The sequence below is a fragment of the Neopsephotus bourkii genome, unplaced genomic scaffold, assembly GCF_033783945.1.
Source record: "Neopsephotus bourkii isolate Nb327-2 ecotype Australia unplaced genomic scaffold, CSIRO-AGI_Nbou_v1 NB_479, whole genome shotgun sequence".
Lineage (NCBI taxonomy): Eukaryota > Metazoa > Chordata > Aves > Psittaciformes > Psittacidae > Neopsephotus > Neopsephotus bourkii.
In genome coordinates, this window is record NW_026900980.1 from 857,438 (window position 1) to 870,522 (window position 13,085).

Genomic DNA, 13,085 nt, shown 5'->3' on the forward strand with positions numbered 1-13,085 from the left:
AAAAGGTTTACTACAATTGCAGAATTGATTGATAAATTGGTACTTGCCATAGTAATAAAACCACAGAGATAGAGGAACAAAGAGTGGCAACACATGTATATAGCTTGGACTAAAAGTAAGAAAAAATAAACATGAAGTGCCCAATGTAGGATGGATAAAATAAAATAAAGGAAAATTATGACATTGCACACTTTTTATAAGCAGAAAAAGAAAATAAGATATAACAACTCCCTCCTCTTAAAGCCTGTTCATTATATGTCCTAGAATAGCATCTTGTTGGTATGGTATCACCAAGCTCATTTAAAAAGAAACCTAAAATTCCAACTCTGGTAGGAGATCTAAAAGCCTACATATTTTACTGCTTTTTGGTGTATGGGGTATTTTTACATGCTGTCCATTTAGTAGGCTGCACTAGAGTAGAACTATATTCACTACTTCATGACAATGTCTTTCCTGCTTTGTGACTTATGATGTTGCCCTTTTCATAATTATTATCATTAAGGGGTTCATTATGTAATGTTACATATGGCATTAGTCATCCTATACAACTAATTATAAATAATTGATTCATTAATAAACTTTTTTAAAATAAATAGGCAGCATCCAGTACTTGTAGATGCTGTACATGTATTATTCATATGCCTTCATAAAGACCCAGATAGTCTTGAGTCCAAAACTGCAAAATGTCTTTAGTTGAAATGCAAAGGAAGTTGCACAATAAAATACATTACTCAATGATTTCTGGCTTTACAGAGTGGGTTTATAGAGTGGGAGTACTACTACTATTGAAACAGGCTGGGTGGATAATGGTTTGAGATCAACCCTGAGAAAAAGTACTTGGGGTGTCGGCTGCTGAGAACCTCGACATGAGCCGGCTTCAGCGTGCACTTGCAGCCCAGAAATCAGCCGTACCCTGGCCTGCATCAAAAGCAGTGTGCCCAGCAGGTCGAAGGAGGTGATCCTGCCCCTCTGCTCTTGTGAGACCCCACCTGCAGTACTGCATTCAGCTCTGGGGCCCCCAACACAAGAGGGATGGAGACCTGCTTGAGTGAGTCCAGAGGAAAGCCAGGAAGATGATCAGAGGGCTGGAACAGTTTTAAACTGAAAGAAGGGAGATTTAAATTAGATATTAAGAAGAAATTCTTTACTCTGGAGGTGGTGGGACACTGCAACAGGTTGTCCCAGAGCAGCTGTGGCTGCCCCACCCCTGGCAGTGTTCAAGGCCAGGTTGTACAGGGTTTCAGAGCAACCTGATCTAGTAGTGAGAGGTGTCCCTGCCCATGGCAGTGGTTTGGAACTGGAGGAGCTTTAAGGTCCCTTCCAACCCAAACCATTCTGTGATTCTGTGAAAATATTATATACAGAGTTTTCTACTGAAAAATGAAAAAAGGATTAATTTCTACTATACACCATAATTTTATCTATTTTGTACAAACAAATACATTTCCTACAGTTAGGAATATTATACATTTTCATAACAGAAAAAAATTCCCATGGGCTCTACCTATAACTTTTACAAGTCTAAAGTGTGCATGCAAAGTGTGAACAAAGCAGTTGAATATCTTTGGTCTGTAAGAAACCACAGGGGAGGTGTTGCCCTAGCATAAATGCATTCTAATACATGGCATTCATTTGAAAATAATGATTGAAACACACTTCAAATGGGCAAGAGGGGCTGGAATCTTCTTCTTGACTGCAATTTCTAAGTAAACATATGAGTACCTCTTTTTTATCATGCATCAGAATTTGTACTTGACTTCAGTCAAATAACATAAATACTTTTGCTAAATAAGCATATAAATATTTAGAAGATCACAACAATGGGCAAATATTTACAGCTGCAAAAACTTTGCATTTTCAGTATTTTAAGGAATCTCCTGTGTGATGAACACAGGGAAACACTAAGTAAAATTGGAAAGACTTAAGTATTTTTTTCTACATAACCTTGAGGCAAAACAGTCAGGCTTTTCACACTGCATCTGTGTATTTATCTATAAATAAAAATGGTTGTTAAGTATTGAATTCCAGGGAATGTACCATTTTTATCCCTCAGCTTCTGAACATTGCTAGCAGACGGGCAAAGATCTTTTACTTTGTTCTGTAAAGGTTTACAAATCACAGCATCCAGAGATTTGGTTCTGTGTTTCCTCCTGGTTGCTATGCAACAGGTCAGTGCATCTCTAGCCTATTTATTTTGAGGCTGACAGGGTGTAAGATACATACCTACAACTGCTCAATTATACATCCCTTACAATCTGCTACCATTTAATCTTTTCACTCTTGTTCTGCCATAATGGCCCTTCAAAATAATGAACTGAGTTACAGCAGAATTACAGGGTCCCTACAAACAGCATATGAGCAAAGTTCTACTACTGCCCATTCTTCCAGCACCATGCATAGTGTCAATGAAGCATCACCTTCTTATCACCCCATTCTCTCATGTCCCCTTAAGCCTCTTAAATTTACCATGATCTTTTCAATTCCAGCAAGCATAGTTCCATGGAAGAGCCATCAAGGTTGAAGAGAACAAGCTCCTGGCAACAACTTGCTGGAGACAGATAAGTAAGGACTAAATGACATTCCAGCTAGGATTAGAATGAATTTAAGTACTATGTCCTAACAGGTCAAGTCACTCTAGCAAAGCTGTTGCACAACTCTGCCCAAATATGTTCCTTTTATATTGAGTTCCACAGAACGGACTGCATGTATCACCTGAAAGAAAACTAAATTTTCAATAGGTCTTTTGGACTGTCTTGGATTTTCCCCTCAATAAGCATTACTGAATACAATTATAACTGCACAATGACCTCACGTGGTGACCTCAGTGATGCATGCAATAATGATTTGTAGCTGCTCAGGATCTGATTCCACAATTGTGCCCCTGTTGCAAAGAGTGGATGTTTTTAACAAAACAACCAACTGCATGCCTGACCACGTTCTGATCTTGTGGAATACAGGATTTCTAGGTCTTCTATCAGCTTCTGGTTTTGTTATCTTTTACTGTTCGGCTGCAGTCACAATTCTGAAGCATTGTGACTCTGCATTGCCCATGTGTTAACTGGTCTTACTCCTTGTGCCGTGCTATCTTCTGTGAATTTCCCAGCTTGCTTCTGAGTGGAACTGCAGGACAGTTCAAAAAAGTTTTCTGACATTCAAAGAGAACCAAATGCAAGCTATAAACTGTTAAGATTTTAGAGATGGATAATGGGAGAGAGATGACAGAATCTAACCCTCAATCTGCAGGTCACTTACTTACAAAAAAAGAGCCCTGCATTTCATGTTTCTGATTTAAATTTCTTTTATATGTAAGTCTTATATAATGCTTAGACTTCAATGATTATCTGCTGCTGCCATTGATATCACCACTTCTTCAAAACCTATATAAAATAGCTGGTTCATCAGAAGAGTACCAAACTGCCTCCCAGGAGTACCGTTAATGACTTACTGAGACCTAACGTAGAATTCTATTTCAAGATGTTTGTTAGTCTCTCTTGAAGTGGCACAAAGACGCATTCTCTCCATCCTGCAAACATTTCAGACATTAAAACATGTACTTCTACTCCCTGCAGGGGTAAAACTGTCCCCTCTTACTTTTCTACCCTCCTCTTGAGGTAACCCCAGTGGTATATGGCCAGAAAACTGATACTTCAAGCCATTTACCCAAACATGAAAAATGCATGCTCTAGTGTCTGCTTCATAACCCAGTTATGACAACTGCCAGGCAGACATCAAAGAGAAAGCGATGCTGCCGACATACAGGTTTTGCTGGAAGACTTGCCCAGATATCACTTCCTTCTTAAAAACAAAAATACACTTTGCTTTGTGGCTGATGTTTGTAAGGATGTAATTAGGCTAAAAACATTACACATTGATTTTATCTCTGAAGTCAATAAACCTACAGATTTAGAAACCAGGTAGGAGCCCTGGCTGCAGGAAATCTGCAGGGCATCTCATATGAGTTCTCATAATTTTTAAGGAGCTAAATGAGAAAACCAGCACTACCATTCCCTTTGTACTTCTCAGGGCTTCTTCAGCTGTACTAACAAAGCACAAGGAATGATCAGAGCTAGCTTTAGCGAGTCTTCCCTTTTGTTTTACTTAAGTGGAAAAAGATATGCCAAGATAAAAAAGCAAGATGATAAATGCAGATGTCTAACAGCATAATTTAATGGACATATAAAAAACTGCAAAGAATTTGAATATGAGAAAGGACTGAGAAACAAGAAGTCTATGTCTTCCGCTTATATTCTCTGTGGTTAAAGTATTCCACTAAAATGGTATAAACATGTTTCTTGTGGGTTTTTTTGTGGCTGTGTTTTGTTTTGGGGCTTTGGATTTTTTTGTTTGTCTTGAGAGGACTGAAACCCACCTCCCTAGGGTTACTGTTGGCTAATGGGTGAGAAAAACTAGGGGAATGGAGATTGCGTTCTTAACCATTGAAGCTATTTTCTATTAATTTTTTTCTCCGCAAAGATTCATTGGACCAGAAGAAGCACATTCAAGAAAGAGAACATCAGTCCCTAACTGAGGCCCCTGGGTTCCAGCCTTTATTTCAGAGTTAGTTTATATTATATTCAATGACTGTTTAGTTTAAAATACAGTGCTGTATTTAATATCTGGAGCCAAAGAGTCCATTCTCTTGCTTGAAGCAAGGTGCAGAAGTGTTTTCTCTTTTTCCCACATGCTTTGCGGCATCCAAACAATCTTTAACACCTTAGACTTACGTGGAGCAGCTTCAGTGGGAAAGACTGGGACAGCATCTACTGCAGAAGACATGTAGCTTGCTGAATAATGCATAAACGAAGGCAAGTATCTCTTTAAGCAATGGAAAAAAATTACCTGAGACCCCTTTACCTTAGGTGAGTCCTGTTAAAAACCGAGTGCACTAAAAGAGGGAGCACATGCTACCAGTTTGGTGTGGAGCATGCAGTCTCGTAGATGGGCTCAAAAAGTGCAAACCAGATGCAGCAGCCCAGGGGAGACAGACAGCAGACACCCAGGCTATTGAGCCTGGGCTTTCAAAGGTAAGAACACATCCAGAAGGAGAGCTCTAAGGCGAAAAAGGGAGTTTTTAGAGACTGCATGTTCTTTGGGAGCTAGGGGACCAACAAGCAGTGGTTTTTGAGTACTGCAATGTGGGTTTCTGCTTCTATACCATTTTGCCAGTCTAGATCTATGTGAGCTTCCCAAGCAAGATACAAACTTCAAGTTTGGGGAATTCAGGCATGTGTCCTGGGTTCAAGATGTGGGCATGCTCAGTACCTTAACCACTGCTTCCTACCAAGACAAGGCTGACTGCACCTGAACTCTTCTCTCCCATACACACATGGACCTCTCAAGTGCCCTGGCTGCTGCTGGGAAGAAACCTGGCAAATGGACGGACTGAGAACAGAAGCAAAGAAGTCCCCAGCTTAAATGCTGGGGCAATCACATGTCTGGAGTGCACTGCAGGACTCTTTCAGCAGTAAGCCTCACTACATGACTCATTGTGCCAGGACCTTGGCTCCAGAATTTGAGACCAGGACACCAGTTGGATGCCCCCAGCTCTCTTCAAATGAGGAAAGTTCTCTTCAAATGAGGAACTAAATGCTATAGATATTTCTTTAAAAAATAAATCAACTTTTACTAGTGGTTCTCAAAATATGGGACTACTGATGGTCCACAAAGCAATCAGAAATGGTCCATGTCTAGTTTCCAGCCACATTAAATTTTACAATCTACAGGCTTCTCAGTTCCAGCAGAAAGTCTTGAGGATTAAGAGGGGAACATAGTTCAAAAAGTCTACAAATCATTGCAGTATCACAAGAGAGAACTGAGTAGAATCCAGAAGTAAGCAGGTAACAGCCCTTTAGAAAAACAGACATTATGTGATATAAGAAAGCACAGCAGTCTTATTGTTTTATACATATATACAGTGTTTTAAGAAAAATAATGCAAATATGGGAGGCCACTGGCTTTAATTACACTTACACCTAATTCATCACTTAGTTTAGTGAGCTTTTCTTGGGAAAAGTTTGTAATTAACTTTGATAACTTTAAATTTTACTGAATCAACACTGATGAGGCATAATCTTCATCTAAAGACTTCAAAATCAATAGTAGTATGGTGTAAGATTGATATTGCATTATGCTTTAATTTTGTTTGAAAAAACTCATACGTTTCTATGGCAATGTGGCTGTCCACAGTTTTCTATTTCCCTCTTCTCTAATTCATTGATAAGTAAACAATAAAACCCAGTAAGTGTTCTGCACATAAAGTAAGGGCTGCTGTAAAAGGTCTGGAGAACATCAGTAGTATGTTTGCAATACCTTTTCTTTTTTTTGTCTTAGCCCCTTCCAGTGAATATAATTTACTGTCATTTTTTTAGTTCTATGCTATAGACTTATGAGATAAAAACTAAAGATCTATAATTTACAATTATCAAATAAAAATACTGACTTTGCAGAGGGTGTTTTTAATACATGTGAAGGGCCCATAAAGGCTGAGAAACTCGGCTTTCCTGTGCTTCCTTGCTATCGCTATTCAACTTTCTGTGAAAAAGAAAATATTGTGGGAAATAATGGGACAGTTTTCCCACGGGCTCTTTCAGTACAGACAGAGAATGGCATCACTGTTTTGTTTTGGTTTTTTGTCTCCAGTACAATACTCTCCTATCCCATCAGCACTAATTTTTTTTTGCATTATTATTACTCCTGTGGAGATAGTGAAAGGCAGGGATACAGCATTCACAGACTTTGCCAAGTGTAGCAGATTACGTACATGAATAGCTAACAGCACACTAGGGGGTATGATTTAGGTCAAATTTCTTGTTTCATTCCAAAAGGTTATAGATTTTGTAAGCCATTCATTGTTTAATGCACCACACAGCTTATACCCATACATACATATAACGTGAACTATCTTTTCCCAGTTTTATGCAGAATTAATTTGTGTTCCTAGGCAATGAAGGCTGGCAGAAGTTGCTAGTCTGTAACAAACTGCTATGAGTGTGTAACAAAGCTCTATGAGCACTCAGAGCTAAAAAAGGACAAAGAAGTTAAGAATTCATTTAGAGGTGACCAGATCTGAAATCCCTCAGGATTATGATACAAACCAACTTCTGGTTCAACAACTGATCCAAATGTAACTAGAAACAAACTGATGAGGAAAAAAACGGCATCATACGACTTTGAATAGTGTGATTAATGAAAATGCTGATATTTGACGTTACTTAAAGAGAAGACAAGCATGTATTATGAAGCAAGTCGCATTAGTTTAGACAGTCCTCAACTCTGTGCTGTGAGAATCAGAGAAGAAATTCTTCTAAATGTTCAGTCATTGGCACAGTCCTTAAACCAGAACAGAGAGGTTCAAATACAAAGAACCACATTAGACAGCAGTCAGTTTGGGGTGTTTTTGGTTATTTAGGTTTGTTTGGGTTTGGTTGTTTTTTTTCTGTGACCTGGTTTTGTAAATATTTTAATTTCTGAAAATATACAATAGCAATCATTTCCAATGTCTTTGCCCCAATTACCAAGTGACCTGGTAACCACTCTGGTCCTAACAGTGGTTGTCTAATGTGCACAAAACAAGGCATGCCTTGAATAGTACAGATTTAATACTGCTGTCTATGCACTTTAAGAGCTATGATCTGTATTAATGGATACAGAACGGAAGGGCTGAACAGTTTAAAGCAAGAGAGATCCATATTTTCCCTGAACGTGGTCTAGGAGCTACAGTGATTAACTTTCAATACTAAGATAGATAATGTAGTTTGGGGGATATCTTTTTCTGTCAAATTCAGCCTGAAAATATTAGAATTACGCATTAGAAAAGGCTTGAAGATATTGACATAAATAGATAAACAATTTATCCTCCATTACATTTATTTATATTTAATCACACTAGGCAGTTTTATATGTTCGCCTTATTACAACTCCCTGTTGTTTGAACACAAAACACACTCTGTCCAATTTTTCACTTCAGTCCAGCTTTTTGCTGGACTAATATGAAAAATTAATAACTGAGGATCAGGACTTGGAATTACTTGTACCACACTGCATGGCAGGGAGAAAAGAACAAGGAACCAAAACCAGTTTTATCCCAGGGAGAGAAGACAAAAGGGAAGGGAAGACTGTGAGGAGGGAACATTGCATTAAGACTAGTATTGCGGAAGAGAGAAAAGCATAGGCTTCACAGGACGACAGCAAGACGGAAAAGAAATGTGAAGAGAAGGTATCACTGGAAACAAAATTCTGTGTCCTTAAAAGATTCCCTCTATAGCTGTTTTCTGCTGAGTGGCAGTAAATGCTCTGAATTACTCATTAATTACTCTAGGGCCAAGCAGCGACTGTCAGCCAACACGCAGTGAATGCACATGGTAGAACTGCACTGCTCCAGAAGGTTTATTCCTCAGGTTGATGTAATCTGTCTCTCCAGGTCAGACAAGCTGATCCACACACATGGGAGCAGTATTAAAACATAATAACATGCACTTTAACAGCCAAGGAACGCAAGAGTCATCTGAGCAGTGATTATTCGACAGGTGGCACAGGTGTCTGCACACAGGTCAAAGCAGCAGTTACACAGGACCTCATCAAAGTCAATACAAAGACTCTCATTGGCTTCAGTAGAGTCTGGAGATGTTTCACAGCTTTCAAGCAATATAAAGCTGTCACAGTTCCAGTTGGAATACAGTTAATTATCTTCCTAGTTTCTGCTGGGGTTAAACCATGATGGTATCTGACTCCTGACATCACTCTAGAGGCTAGATTCACCACCACAGAAGCCACAGAGAAACTCCTGTTACTATTAGCAGCAATGGGGCTGAGACCTCTGCCCTTAATACTTCAGCATGGAGTTACAGCATGTTGCCCACGAAACACTTCTACAACTGCCATTCCTGCTCTGTGCCTTCTGCTGTTGCAAAGCACTCCCAGGCACTCACCAGAATGCTTTTGCTTCAAATGGGAAAACAAAAAGTGCTAAAGAAGCACAGTAAAAAGACAGAGGGGGTATAGTCTTAAGCTCAGGAGGAGTTGGGACAATGGTCAGAGGTATCTTGTGTCTATGAGATCTAGTGGTTCCCACATCAGCCTTCTTCACAGCTTCCTGCAGCTCCTGCCATCTGCTTGGAAGTAGCAGTATCCCAGAAAATTTGGCAAGATGATGCCACCTAAAAAGAATGGTACTGGGGAAGCAAGCTCACGTATACTGTATATTGCCTTAATTTGAGTGCTTGCAGATGGCCAAATGAACAACAGCTCCCAATGTCATGTCTGACTAAAAAGAGTTACCACGGTTTTAGATGGGTAATTACCAAGTAGCAAAAGGGACATATTGTGTCTCTCCAAGACTTAGACTGAGCCAGGGTCTCCGGCTGCCACTGCAGCTTTTTCAGACACTTCTTTTCAGATTATTCAAATTTTCTGGTTTCTTTTTTTAAAGCAGCATCATTCCTGCATTACCATTTCTGCCTGCTTATATAGGTCAGCCAAATAGAACACGATACCATACCTCATCTGGAAATCAACCCCCCTTATGGACACACAGATGCGTATTCACCTGTATAACTTGTGTTGCTCAAATGAACTAACATGAGCTACGCTGACAAAAGCGCAGTTTCACTAATACAAGAAGCATCTGTACTAAGGGCACTTTGCCAGCATACTAGATCAGTATTCCTGCCAGAAAATGCCCCCTTTACACATAGACTATGTCTATAGCCATTATGTCTTATTTCACTTAAGGTTTTAAAAACAAAAATATGAATATATCGTATGTGTACTGCACTGAGGTCATGATGTGTGGCTATGGTTGCAGAAAGGCTGAGACTGTATCTCTGCAAATGTGAATTTCCATGAGCACCTCAGTGGTGATTGCAGTGTTAGCTTCCTCTAACTTCCCTGAAAATCAAAACCCATGGGTAGGAGAGGGAGGATCTTTCTGTTAACACCCCACCACCACCTCCAAGTGGCATCTTGTTTTGGCACTAGGCATTAGGAGCTCTGAAACATTGTTATTACTTCTGTTGTTGGCCAAGGCAAACTGGAGCTCAACAGGGCCCTCAGGGCATGGAGCAGCTAATGAGCCTGAGTAGTCCTAGAAGGAGATCATGAACATATATAAACCTTTATGAGAAGTCAAGTTTGAGGAGCTGAAAGATACCACGATTACCTGAATCATTAGCAGGAGTTGGTGAAGCTTTGAAAAACAACAATGCCTTTCTGTACCCTTATTTTGTTCTATGTTGCTCCCTTATCTTCCCTCCTCCACCCCCCAGTCCATTTCACCTCCTTGTCCAGTGTCCTGCAACAGAGGAACCTCTATCAGAACCCATTGCGCCTAGCTCTGTCTAATATTCCTTCTCCCTCTCCTTGCAGACTGGAAAACTGACCATAGCAAGGAATGAGTCTTAAAAACTGTCTTACAAAAGAAAAGGAGACCAAGAGACTTGATCTGTTAATTTATTTGAATAAAGCAGGTAAGTTCTTGCTGCATCATTTAGAGTACCTACACTGAAGACAGCTGCTAAAGCAAGGCTTTTATCTGTGACAGTCATAGCAGGAACCAGGAACCTGAAGCTGGAAAAACACAAGCTGGAAAACAAACAAATGCATTTCAATAACGAAAAAAATAGGCACTGAAAGGCATCACAAAGGAGGGCAGCTCACTGCCCTTCCTCCTATAGAAAGAGCTGGAAGGTCAGCTTCTTAATTTAAGATCTGCAGGGTACGAAAGAGTATTTGCCTAACTATTCTTTGAGTCGCGAGATTTCCAAATTCTGAATAATGATTGTGCACGGAGGGTGCGGTTTATTGCTGCTCCTTTGAAGATTCCTCTCCTAAACTATGGATGAGGCAGCACTGCAGTTAATACATTGTTAGGGTAGCCTAATTTGAGGCAGAGGTGCTTAGAGATAGGAGAAATCCAGCTAATTCAACTCTAAACATCTCTTGAACCACTACATACCTGGCCCTCGGAAGTCTTTCATATGTCAAGGAAAAGGATAGCAAGCCCCAATCCTCAAAGTACTCTGTGCACAGAGAAGAAGGTGCAGAAGGGACAACACATTTTGTATTTTCATGGACTGTAAATGGATGGTTTTGGGAAAACAAAATGAAGCAGAGGATAGTTATCAGAGTGAGCACTCCCGGGAGAAAAGACCCGGGTGCAGCCCCAAGGTTTGTGTTGAGGAAACCCATTCTTGCTGAGAAATGCTACACATAAATCACAGGAGTTCTATCCACCTTCACTAAGCATGGAGACTGTTACTAGAGATGTTCTCTAAAATGAAAGAAAGTAAAAAGAGGAAGTTAAAAGAATCAGAAAACATCTAACTTCTCATTTACTGCTTCTCATTAACTTAGCAAGAACAAATGAGGCACTTCAACAAAGCACACTGGTATTAACAGAAATGAAATTCCTCAGTGACCCTGATGATACCATCAGGAGATAGATGGTCTCAGGATCTGGACTGCCATTCTGAGACAGATTTTGCAGCACTTTGCTTCATGATGTTTAGAGCCATTTCAGGGGTAATTTAATGTCCTCACACAGAAGCAAAGAGCTGACAAAACCCTGTGTGTCAGGATAAATTACCAGGTGCAAGTGCCAAAGCCACGTTCCAACTTCATGTCAGGTCTTACCATCTTGTCCCCCCTATAATAGCAGGTTAGGCTGTTCTGCTAAGAATCCTTATTTTATATGTATTTACAGTTGAAATTTTTACCTTCTGTCAATGCCGGTATTGACAGAGAAACATAGTTTATCCCAGTCAGTAAAACAGGGGCTTTGTCTAGGAAATGTCTAGGGACCATATGGTTTCTACCGACCCAGGGGGATTCCCAGCTCAATGTAACCATAATAACATCCTTCTGAAAATGTAATTCAACGGACTATTAGTGGAAAAGGCCTCTCATTGATTCCCTCCTTCTCTCACCCTTCTAAGGAATTATCTTAGGAACTGGAAAAGATCTAATTGTCTGCTGTCGTCATGGACTTGAGCAAACCCGCTGTTGCTCACGCTGTGCAAAGAATTAAAGATAGGAAACTTTTTCCCACCCACCCCCCTTTGCATTAAGGCTGCTCGACGCTGAGACACAAGCCGGGGAGCCTGCGGCAGTCCCTGCGGCGGAGCAGGGTATCACGGTGCCGGTGCCGCTGCCAGTGTTGGTGCGGGGAGGTGCCCCAGGGACCGGAGCAGGTGCTGCTGAGGCCGGCGGGTCTCTCCGCAGCCCTCCCGGCCGCTCCCGCCCCGGAAAGGGTGGAAAAGCCCACCCCCGGAGAGGGCCGCCCGGTGCCTGCTGGGCAGCCGAGGGATGCCCGGGAGCATCTTCGGCTGCCGCTGTGCATCCCGAGGAGAGCCCGCCGCGCAGCTCTCCCAAGGGAGTCCCCGCTCGTCCCCGCCGCCCGCCGCGGTGCCTTACCTCCCGGAGGGGCTCCCGCCGCCGTGCAGCCCTCACCGAGCCCCCGCCGCCGGGAGAGCGGAGGGACGCCCCGCTGCCCAAACGGCTGCTGCCGGCGGCGCTGCGCCGTGCCGTGCCGTGCCGTGCCGCGCCGCTGCAGCAGGACGGCCGCCGCCGGCTGAATGTGCTGTCTCACGCTGGACAGGCTCCTCCCGAGAGCTGCTGCTGCTGCCGCCTTCCTCCTCCCGCCTCCTCTCCCCTTCCTCCGCCCGCACGCCCCCGGTAGCGGCACTCGGCCCCCCCCGCCCGGCAGCCCAGCAGCGCCCGGCGGAACCGGGGCGGGGCCACGGGGCAGGTGGCGGCTGCGGGGCCTGCGGGGGAAGCGATGTCCCTGCCCGGCCTGGACCCACTCTCCTGCCCCCACCCCCCCCGGCAACCCCGGCCTGAAGTGCGTTCCCCCAGCTCCTGCGGGGGCCCCTCGCTGTCACCCCCACTCTGGCGCAGGTTTTCCCCTTGCAGCTGCACGGCTGGCGATCAGCCCAGCTACAGCATCACCGTCACCCCTCACAACAGCATAGACATCACCCACCGCAGCATCCTTGCCACTATCCCCGTGCAGCAGCTGTCAGCCCCACAATGGCTTAGCCATCACCCTCAAAGCTGCCTAGATTTATTCCCAGTGCCTGCCCAAACATCAA

The 13,085-nt window shown here is 42.5% G+C and overlaps 1 protein-coding gene across 14 annotated transcripts in view; it reads right to left on the bottom strand.

The window, feature by feature from the left end:
* DYNC1I1 (dynein cytoplasmic 1 intermediate chain 1) overlaps positions 1-12,641 on the bottom strand; it is a 194,306-nt gene extending 181,665 nt beyond the window's left edge. For 10 of the 14 annotated variants that reach the window (XM_061350052.1, XM_061350061.1, XM_061350058.1 and 7 more), the window contains exon 1: positions 12,409-12,639. The gene's annotated coding sequence lies outside the window, so the exon portion shown is untranslated. Of the gene's footprint in view, positions 1-12,408 lie in introns of all 14 variants that reach the window. The other 4 variants (XM_061350053.1, XM_061350047.1, XM_061350049.1 and 1 more) reach the window with 3 other exon arrangements.
* Positions 12,642-13,085: the final 444 nt, after the last annotated feature.